A 9,596-nucleotide genomic window follows, 5' to 3' on the forward strand; every position below is an offset into this window, starting at 1 on the left:
GTTCTGACCTCCTTGCTACACCTGATGCTTCCAATACTGATTTCCTCTGACTGCTGCTTTCCTCACCTCCCTCGCCCCGGGCTTTCATAATCCAGAGAGAAAAAAAAATGAATTTCACTTCCCAAATGCTCGAGCTGCTGGTGCAGAACGTAACTAAATACCAGCAGCTGTGCCAGGGCACCTGGGGCCGTGGAAAGAGCCTTACAAAAGACACAGTGATAAACGGGACCCCAGCTCTCTGCTTCTCATGCTTTCCTGTGCTTTAAGAAATGCAGAGAAGATTGCAACCATGCTCTGTGCACAGCAAAAATGGTGTGCATGGCAGGAATTCTCATGGAAAAGACGGGATAGAGCAGACGTTCCTAAAGCTACAAAAGTTGACTTGAGTATTGCTGCTACCGCTCATTTTTACAGCTTCCCAGCCAAGTGTACAAATTCATCCCCAAGGAGCTCGTTTAAGATGCAGATTCCAGTTCAGTAGATGGGGCCTGGGATTCTGCATTTCTAACAAGCTCCCATGTGGTGTGGGTGCAGTCTTCTGTCACTGCGCTCCCGCCATGATTACACACCTGCTCCTCAGCTCAGCAAGGATTTTCCTGGAGACAGTCCTTGTGCAGCCCGTGCCCTGGAGCCTCCCTCAGCTCCTGGCCCAGCACAGCTGGCAAGGGCAGAGATGAACACGCTAACAGTAAACTCTACAGAGTGTGTTGGCGGCCTAAGTGCCCCAGGGGAGACTTGGGTTCCAGGGCAGGGATTCAGTTTGCACAGAAAATGTGGCCTAGAACCTCGTTCATGTCCTTTGGTCAGTTTCATTTTGAGAATACAATGCCCAGTGACGTCCTGCCTCAGTATTATTCTGTGCTCAGCCATCTCCCAGGGGAGGCAGCAGGCGTGGCAGGAAAGGACCCTATTTGCAGTGGGAGGACTCTCTGTGAACTAAATTGAGCCTTAAAAATGAGCATTCCTATCTGGGAGTGGATCTGAAGGATTAGAAAGCCTGGTGATAGAAGGTTGTAATTCCAGCCAATCCGGAGCTGAGGTAAGAGATGTCTCAAGGTGCTGTCTTGCCTGGGCTATGGGGTGAGTTCAAGGCAGGCTGGGCAAATTAGCAAGGCTCCGTCCTGAAATTTAAAAAAAAGAAAAAGAAAAAAAGGCTGGATTTAGTCCAGGGGCAGAGAGTGTCCAAGGTCCTGTGTTCAAGCCCGCACTCAGTACCGCAGAAGAAAGGACGCACAATGGGTAGAGCAGGGTAGCTGCTCAGCGAGTTATGGGTGCTGACTCTCCAGCGGGCGGGCTTTAAGCCTGGGTCCTTCACCTCGGCGCTTAGTTGTGCATTAGAATGCCCCGGGGCCCTCTGAGAAAGCCCTGTGTTCTCCAGGGCATGCCCTTGACTCATTAATGGTGTCTGAGTGAGACAAGTCAAGAGCATCATTTACACAGCTCGTGCCTGCAGCTCAGGGTGAGAAAGCAGAGTCCAACTGTGACTAAACAGTGAGCAGTCACAGTGATTTTATTTTTCACTGGCAGGCATCTACGCTGGCAGCTAATTAGACGGGCAGTATGGGTACTGGAGGACGGTAAGAAGCATGCCCTCAGTGTCCCCAAGACTTGCCTTCTCTCACCTCACCCGGCTTCTGCAACAGCTGGTGCTGGCCAGCCTTCCTCCCTAGACCACAGTCACATATTTCCTGGTATTTGAGTGTGACTCTTGTTTTATTTGTGATTCATGTTTATTCACACTCTCTGTAATCCAGTAGGGTTATTTTATTATTTTTATCCACATTTTCAGGTTTTTAAAAACCAATCTGTGAAATTAAATGGACTTTCATAAATAAAATAACAATGAGGAAAAAAAACTATAGAGAACCTTACAAATGTTAAGTGCTAAATAACTCACTCCAAGTATTTTAAATATAAATATAAAACTTCCAAGGATTTTATATTCTCTCTCTCTCTCTCTCTTCCTCTCTCTCTCTCTCTTTCAAGATATAGCACCATGCACTGTAACCTAGGGTGGCCTAGAGCTCACAATGCTCCCATCTCAGCCACACAAATGCTGCATTTTCAGGCATGGGCTCACTTCTCTATTTATTCCCCACCCAGCTCAGCTGGCTTTCTTGTACATTCTGGAGCAAATCTAGTTAGCAGCTCTCCTTGTTCTATCACATTGCATCTGTTAAATCAGCCTCCCAGGCGACAGTGAACGGGGAAATAGAATATGTGAGGTACATTAACTGTGTGCGCCTCACCAGGTATGTTTGATCAGGGTCCAGGCTTTCCCATCGGTAGGTGGCCCTTGCACTCTGTGGTCACACTAGCCAGGTACCTTGGCTAGGCTCTCGGTTCCTGGCTTAAAGGTTTGGATCCCCGCCAGACTGCCTGTTGTTGCTCACTTCATTCTCCTACGTGGCAGGAGCCACACAGAGACCCGTACAAAGGCCTGGGGACCCCAGATAGGGCTTTTGGGGGCTACAGCATCTCACTTAACTTCCCCTCTTTTCCTTTTCTCCCACTGACCCCGGAATAAGTTCCACCTTATACTAAAGCCATTCTGCGTCTTAGTCCTAACCTGCTGCCCCCAGACTATGCTCCCTGGCTCACTATCCATTTTCTTCCCAGAGGGCTTAGATGGGCCAGCTGCACAGCATCATCAGACACTGCTAGATACAGATGGCTCTTCAAGGAATAAAATTTGGGTCCTAGATGGGCAATTGGCATGCTTGTCAACCACAAAGGAAGCCAGGCCTCTAAGATACAGATACCGTCTTTCACTACCAATGATGAATAATCACTGTCACTTGGTAGATGAGAAATACATTCAGCTTGGCATTTAAATAAGGGCTAGTTTAGAACCACAGAGTAAAATGGCAATGAAAGGCCATAAAAGAAAGTGCTTGAAGCCAGGCATGGTGGCCAGCACTTGGGAGGCAGAGGCAGGAGGATCTCTTGAGTTTGAGGCTAGCCTGGTCTACAGAAAAAGACTCAGGAGGGCCAGGGCTACATAGTGATACCCTGTCTTGGAAAAAAAAAAGCCAAAGAAGACACTACACATAACACAGATCTAAGAAAATCTCTGTGAGAAAGGCACTAATGTCCTAAATGGGAGAGACAGGGCAGAGATTCCATGAGGCACCAGCAAAGCGAAGGTGTGTTGAAGAGTGAGGAGACCCAGTAGAAGGCTGTGCGCTTTGTATTCTCAACGTGCACAGTTCTAGAACTTAAAAAACTATCCCGTTAGCACTGTTGCCATACTAACTGCCAGCAACAGTAAGTATGGAAGTTTCTCTCAGAATCATGCAGAGAAGTCAGCCATAGTTTTTTGTTTTAAGTGTTTAAATTCCCCATGCTTTGGCCAAGAAAATTAGGATTTGTGGCTGCCACTTCCCATTTTAGACCACACCTCAGTGTTACTTTACTCTTTTTTTTTTTTAAATCACGGTGACAAACTACACACACACACACACACACACACACACACACACACACACACAAAACTGAAAGGAGAAAGGGTTTGCTTTTGGATCATGGTTTCAAAGGCTACAGCCATAGTTCTTGGCTCTGTGAATGATGAGCTCATGGTGTGACAGCGTATTATGGTGGCTGGAGCTTGTGGCAAAGGCTTCTCCACTTCCTGGAAGACAGGAAGCACAGGGATACACAAGGAAGCAGTCAGGAACTAGATACCTGCAAGAACCTACTCCCTGTGGCCTCCTTCCCGCCTGGCCCATCTTCGCAGAAATCTCAGCCCCTCCTCAAATGCCGCCACTGATGGGGGACATGGATTTAATGCATGACCTTTGGAGATGAAGAGGAGCACTTCATATTCACATCACACAGAAAGTCTTGTGCTTTCTGGGAGTCCATTCTGGAAAGCATGTTGCTTCAGAAAAGTGGAATCATTGTTCCAATTTAGAATGAATATGGGAAATCATAAAGAAGATTATGGACGCACATGATATTTTGGGGTACGGCACAACTGTTCTTTCAAGGCCTGCTTCTATAAGCTTGTGGGCTGTTTGCTAATGAAGGTTCATGGGAAGGAACAAAAAAGGGGTAGGGGAGAGAGAAGAGGGAAAGATACACAAAAGTTGAAGGTAGAACAACCAAGACCTATTTTAATTCTTTAAGAGTTGAATGAGTCGGTGAGCAGCCTGCCTTGTTGCTCCCTCCACAGCTACGGATTCTCACCTGGACAGTTGCTAGAAACAGCCCACTCAGGCTAATTTCATTAGATGCAAATGTGCTCAAAGTCACTGCTGGGATTCACTTCTGCTTTGATTCCAAAGCTGCTGTTTTGGCAGCCATGGAATTAAAGTCAGACTCACCAGAGACATTTTACCATTTCCTTGGCAAGGGGATTCAGACCTGGTGTCCCTACCAAGCACTTTGAAACACATAGCTGAGAAAGCAAACCAGACAAATTCTACCAAGTCTAACTCTCCTTCTATGAACTCTGATTTGTTCTGGGGCTGCAGCCTGTACATCCAACCTGAGTCCAACCCCCTGGAAACATGAGCTCATAAAAGATGCTGAGAAATAAGGGAAAATAATCTGGAGTAAGGCCATTCCTCCCCCAACCTCTCCTTGCCCTGGGGGCAGCATCTCAAAGCTCTGTTGGCACCATCAGGTCCCCATTGTCACTATTAGTAAGAAAAGCTCTCCGTGTTCAAAGGTATTCAGTTGATATTCGGACCCATGCTTCAGTTAGGAATTGGGCAGGGCTAACAGGCTGTGGTGGTTTGAAAACAGGCCCCATAGGCCCAGAGGGAGTGCCACTATTAGGTGTGGCCTTGTTGGAGTTTGTCACTCGGGTGGGCAGAATCAGCTTTGAGGCCTCAGATGCTCAAGCTAGGCCAGTGTCTGTCTCTCTCTTCCTGATGCCGGTGAATCCAGATGTAGAACTCTTAGCTACCTCCACAGCACCGCCTGCCTGCACACTGCCATGCCACCCACCATGATGATAATGGACTAAACCTCTCAATACATTCCCAAATAAATGTTTTGCTTTATAAGAGTTGCCATGTTCATGGCATTTTTTTTCCTCCAGCAATAAAACCCTGGGCAAGTGATACTTTACCTCTTGAGAGAACTTAATATCACATCACCCTTTCCTGTTGAAGCAGATGAGTCCTCTGTGCTTGCCAGTCTCCTGTTCACCTATCTGGGGGACTATGCGCTGGCTGAGGAGATCGGTTGTGAGCAATTCTCCTGCTGATGTTAGCTTGCTAATTTCAAGTGAGCCGTAGTCAGGGTCTACATGGAAATCAACAAAGCTTTTCCATCATCAAGCTTTTCCATCCCAACAGCTGTCTTTTACCAGCATATCATTGGCCATATTCATCTTTCAGAAACCAACATAAAGCCCGTGTTCTTTTCAACAGACCACATCCATCTGGGGATGATTTGATTCTGTTCATTTGACACCTGGGCAACATAGCACGCTTAAAACACTGATTTAGTGTCCCATTGCTCTTAACCTACCACCACTTAACCTGTGAGGAGGCCTGCAGCCTGCAAGCTTCATGAAAGCAGGTGCAGGAGCAATACTTCTATGTAGTTCCGGTTTTTGTTAGAATGAAAACAATTGCAGATGCTAATGCAAAGGCTCAAGAAATGAGTTAGTACCAGATGCTTGGAAGAAAGGCTAATGGAAAATGAGAGCTATTCTCAATAAGTAAAATTTTATTTTCAAAAATAAAACCCTTACAGTTGTTTCTGTCAGTGCCTGATTGCAGCTTTGAGAGAGGTAACTGGTACACAAGGGCACACACAGCTGCTTACACTGCCTCTTTCCACTACCTGGGAACCGACTCTGGCGTTGCTCAGCCATGAACCCGGTGCACAGATGCATGGTGTGCTCACAGCAGAGACCCTTCAGCACCTCAGCATGTCCCAAGCAAAGAGTGTGAAGCAAGGCTAGCCTCAGGGCCCCTCCTGTGTGACACACTGTTCACTTATCCTTTTACAAATGGTGGTCATATTTTTTTCCTCTGCTACAAAATGAAAAGGTGACCTAAGTCTTAATTAGCATTCCCTACCTAGTGTCACATATAGTGATGCCTTCTAGTAAAAGGTTGGAGGATAAAGAACTAAAGCTCCAAACATAATAGCCAGTAATGGGCACACATGTTTGTAAATGTTTGTTTTAATACTAATGTCAGATTATTTAGGACCTAATCCTTCCTGTTGATTGGACTGAGAATACGTGGGAGGATAAAGATCTCTATCCCCACATTAACACATTTTATGGGTTTCAAAGCCACTTTCCCCGCCACTAAAACACAAGGTCATGAACTAATAGAATCCTCATTTTCTGAGGGTTTCAGTAATCTGCAGAGTAGGCCTAGAGAAGTACTGGGTAAACAAGTCATCTGAAATCTTATGAAATGCATCAAACCAGTGAGTCTGCTCCTCAGAGCATCTGTGTGAAATGGAACAGAAGCAAGTTGTAAGAAAGCTCTCTGCTCCAAGCCCCTTACATAACTGTGCTGCCACAGATTAAAATTAAGCTATTCGAGGCAATCCCCAGACCTGAAAGAGACTAAAAGGAAAGAGAGTTAGATCTTTCCCCACCCCAGAAGATTCCAATGTCTACCTCATAATCATTAGTAGTTGCAATCCTCCATGATCTTTTGTTACTATTTCATGGTTTAGTTTACTTTCCCTTCTATCACCTGAGTTTATGTTATGCATCTGTTTTCTCATCTGAATCACCACTGAATCACCATCTCATGGATTAAAAAAAAAAAAGTCCAGGAGTCTAGAGAGATAGCTTAGAGGGAAACAGCATTTGCTAAGCCTTACTGAGTTGAGATCCAGCATCCATAGAAAAAGCCAAGTATGGTAGCAAGTGCCTGTAACACCCAGAGATCCCTTGGGAGGCCAAGTAGAGGAGGCAGGAGAATCTCTTGAGCCTTGCTGGCCAGTGGGCATCACTGAAAAACCCAAGGTGGGGTGAGAGACACTATCCAAGTCATGTGCTTCAAGGGACAGAGGACACCTGACTTCCTTTTGTGGTCCCTGCACACACAGACCCTCCCACACACCTCCACACTCAAGTCCAGAGAGGAACATAATTGTCACTTTAGTGTTAAAGTACCACGATCAGCTGCCTTTGTGTTCAGTTGCTGTGTCCTTCTACCTGACACCAAAGGAAGTTGCTTATTTCCCTCCTAACTTCCAGGGTTTCGTTGCTCTCTGGGAGTTTCATTGCCACTTGGCCTTTCTTTGAGACTGACCGGGATGGGTTAGAGAACTGAGCTGGAGAAAGGCGACCCATCTCCTTCCACCATCCGTGCTTTCTATCTGTGACTCACACACAGCCCAGGGACAGCAGACAGTCCTTCTCCCAAGAAAATCAAAAGCCGGTGGTGTCTGTACCAGCATAGCCACTCTGAATCACAACTGTGTGCACACCCTGAGCTCTTCCCATCTGCAGCGATTTAAGGCTACTAGAGGGTGTTCCCAGAGCTAGAACAAAAGAGCCTCACACTTCGACTGCCCCGGGTCAGTTATGTCTGTCCAGGCAGGAACTTTAAACATTAGATTTTCCTTTCCTGGGGGAAAAAACCCAGGAAGTTTATAATGTCAATTTATAAACTTATAAGTTTATAAATTGTTTCTCAGGTTAAACAATGGAGATCCACTATGTGCCTCCTAATTTTTCCCACCCTGTACTTCCCACCCTCTCTCTCATTCTCTCCATCCTAATCTGTCCCCCACGCCCTCTGTCTCCCATCCTCTCTATTCTACCTTCTCTACCCTTCCCTATCCAGTCCTTCCCCTCCATCTGCCATCTTTGTCCATTCTCCTCTTCCTGTCCTTCTCTCCTCCACACCCTCTCATCCCATCCTTTTCCTTTCTTGCTCTCCATTCTCCTTGCTAAGAGCTTTCCTCCATTCCCATTGAATCATCTGTATTCATTTTGCCATAATCAAGACCATCCTCCATACAGGCACCTAAGGAGTCAAAATATCATTATATTATTTACTTCTTCAAAGTCTTCAATATTGAAGTCCTGCTTCCTTAACACGGTAATCAAGAGCCTTGTCCCCTGAAAAGGCAGAGTGTGGCAGGCAGCTAACTTGAGTTATTCCTTCCTGACCATGAACCTCAATCACAGAATAGGGACAGGTAAACTTCCCTCCTTGATCAGATTAGAAACAAAGACAAAGAGGCTCTGCAGACAGAAATAACTAGGCGAACCACCTTCTCCAAATAAAATTAAAACAAAACAAAACAAACTGGGTCTAGCTTTTATCTTCTCAGCAGCTCAATAAAATCACTGAATATCCAATTGTCAAAAACCAACCCCATTCTAATCCAGGAGGAACTGGTGCTTATTTACACCTCCCTAGGATGACCCTGCAACAGCCTTGGTCCTGTGCCCTGCCACAGAACTCTTTTATAGACCTGCTTTTTATTGACTTGTCCAGGAATAGGCCAAATACATTTCTTTGTCCAGCTTAGGAGTAGCTATCGATGTTAGCCCATTCACTTCAATGTATGTCTACCTTCACAATGCGTGTCCTAGTCATACACAGCAAGGCTACATACAATATCACTGGTTCGTGGGAATGCCTCCTCCCGTATTATCCCAAACTCAACTCTCATGTCAAGTCATATGAGAAAACTTCTAGGAGAGCCCATGTTGTCTTGGCTTATCTTTTATGCCTTGTATTATCTCTGGCTGGAGTCTGTACAGAGAGCTCAGCATCTGTGGGTAGATGTCTGAGATTAAGTTCTAGTTCTGGCTTTGGCAATGGCTGACCTCAAGAAGCTTGCTTCTTGCTCACATCAGGCTGATCCAGCAAATGCCATTTCCCCCAAAAATTATGCCAATCATCACTCCTCACTGATGCTTCAGGGTATAGTCGTGAACCCCACTGCACACACATTAACAGTCCTGTGCTCAGCTCAGGAGAGTTCAACTCTTTGTTATTGGAACTTTCTAGATCAGTTGTTCTCAGCCTGTGCTGTACAGTAGAATCACCCGAGGAGTTTACAAACACATCTATGCTTGTTTCTCACCACCCTAAATGCTGTACAGGGACTTGGATACCAGTAATTTTAAAAAGTTTTCATATTAAAGGGAAAACACTGGTGGTCTAGGTCCAGGAAGGATTTTACTTGCTTTAAAAACACAAATTATTTCCCAACACTAAAAATGGACAATAGCAGACATGGAAATGTTACTTCAACAGATAATGACTGAGAAGTGTTCATATTTTATGAAGACGCCAAGTCTGTCTGTACAAGCCCCAAACTTCCTCAAATACAAAGGAAGCAAATGATGTTCGGATTCACAGTGAAATTAAATCATTAAAAAACATTGAGGTGCACTTAGAAAGGCAAACAGTATGGACATCAGAAGAGGGAGAAAACAGGAAACAGGACAGGAGCCCACCACAGAGGGCCTCTGAAAGACTCTACCCATCAGGATATAAAAGCAGATGCTGAGATTCATAGCCAAACTTTGAGCAGAGTGCAGGGAATCTTATGAAAGAAAGGAGGAGATAGAAAGACCTGGAAGGGACAGGAGCTCCACAAGGAAAGCAACAGAAGCAAGAAATCTGGGCCCAGGGGTCTTTTCTGAG

Source organism: Psammomys obesus, unplaced genomic scaffold, assembly GCF_907164565.1.
Source record: "Psammomys obesus unplaced genomic scaffold, mPsaObe1.curated_primary_1811, whole genome shotgun sequence".
NCBI lineage: Eukaryota > Metazoa > Chordata > Mammalia > Rodentia > Muridae > Psammomys > Psammomys obesus.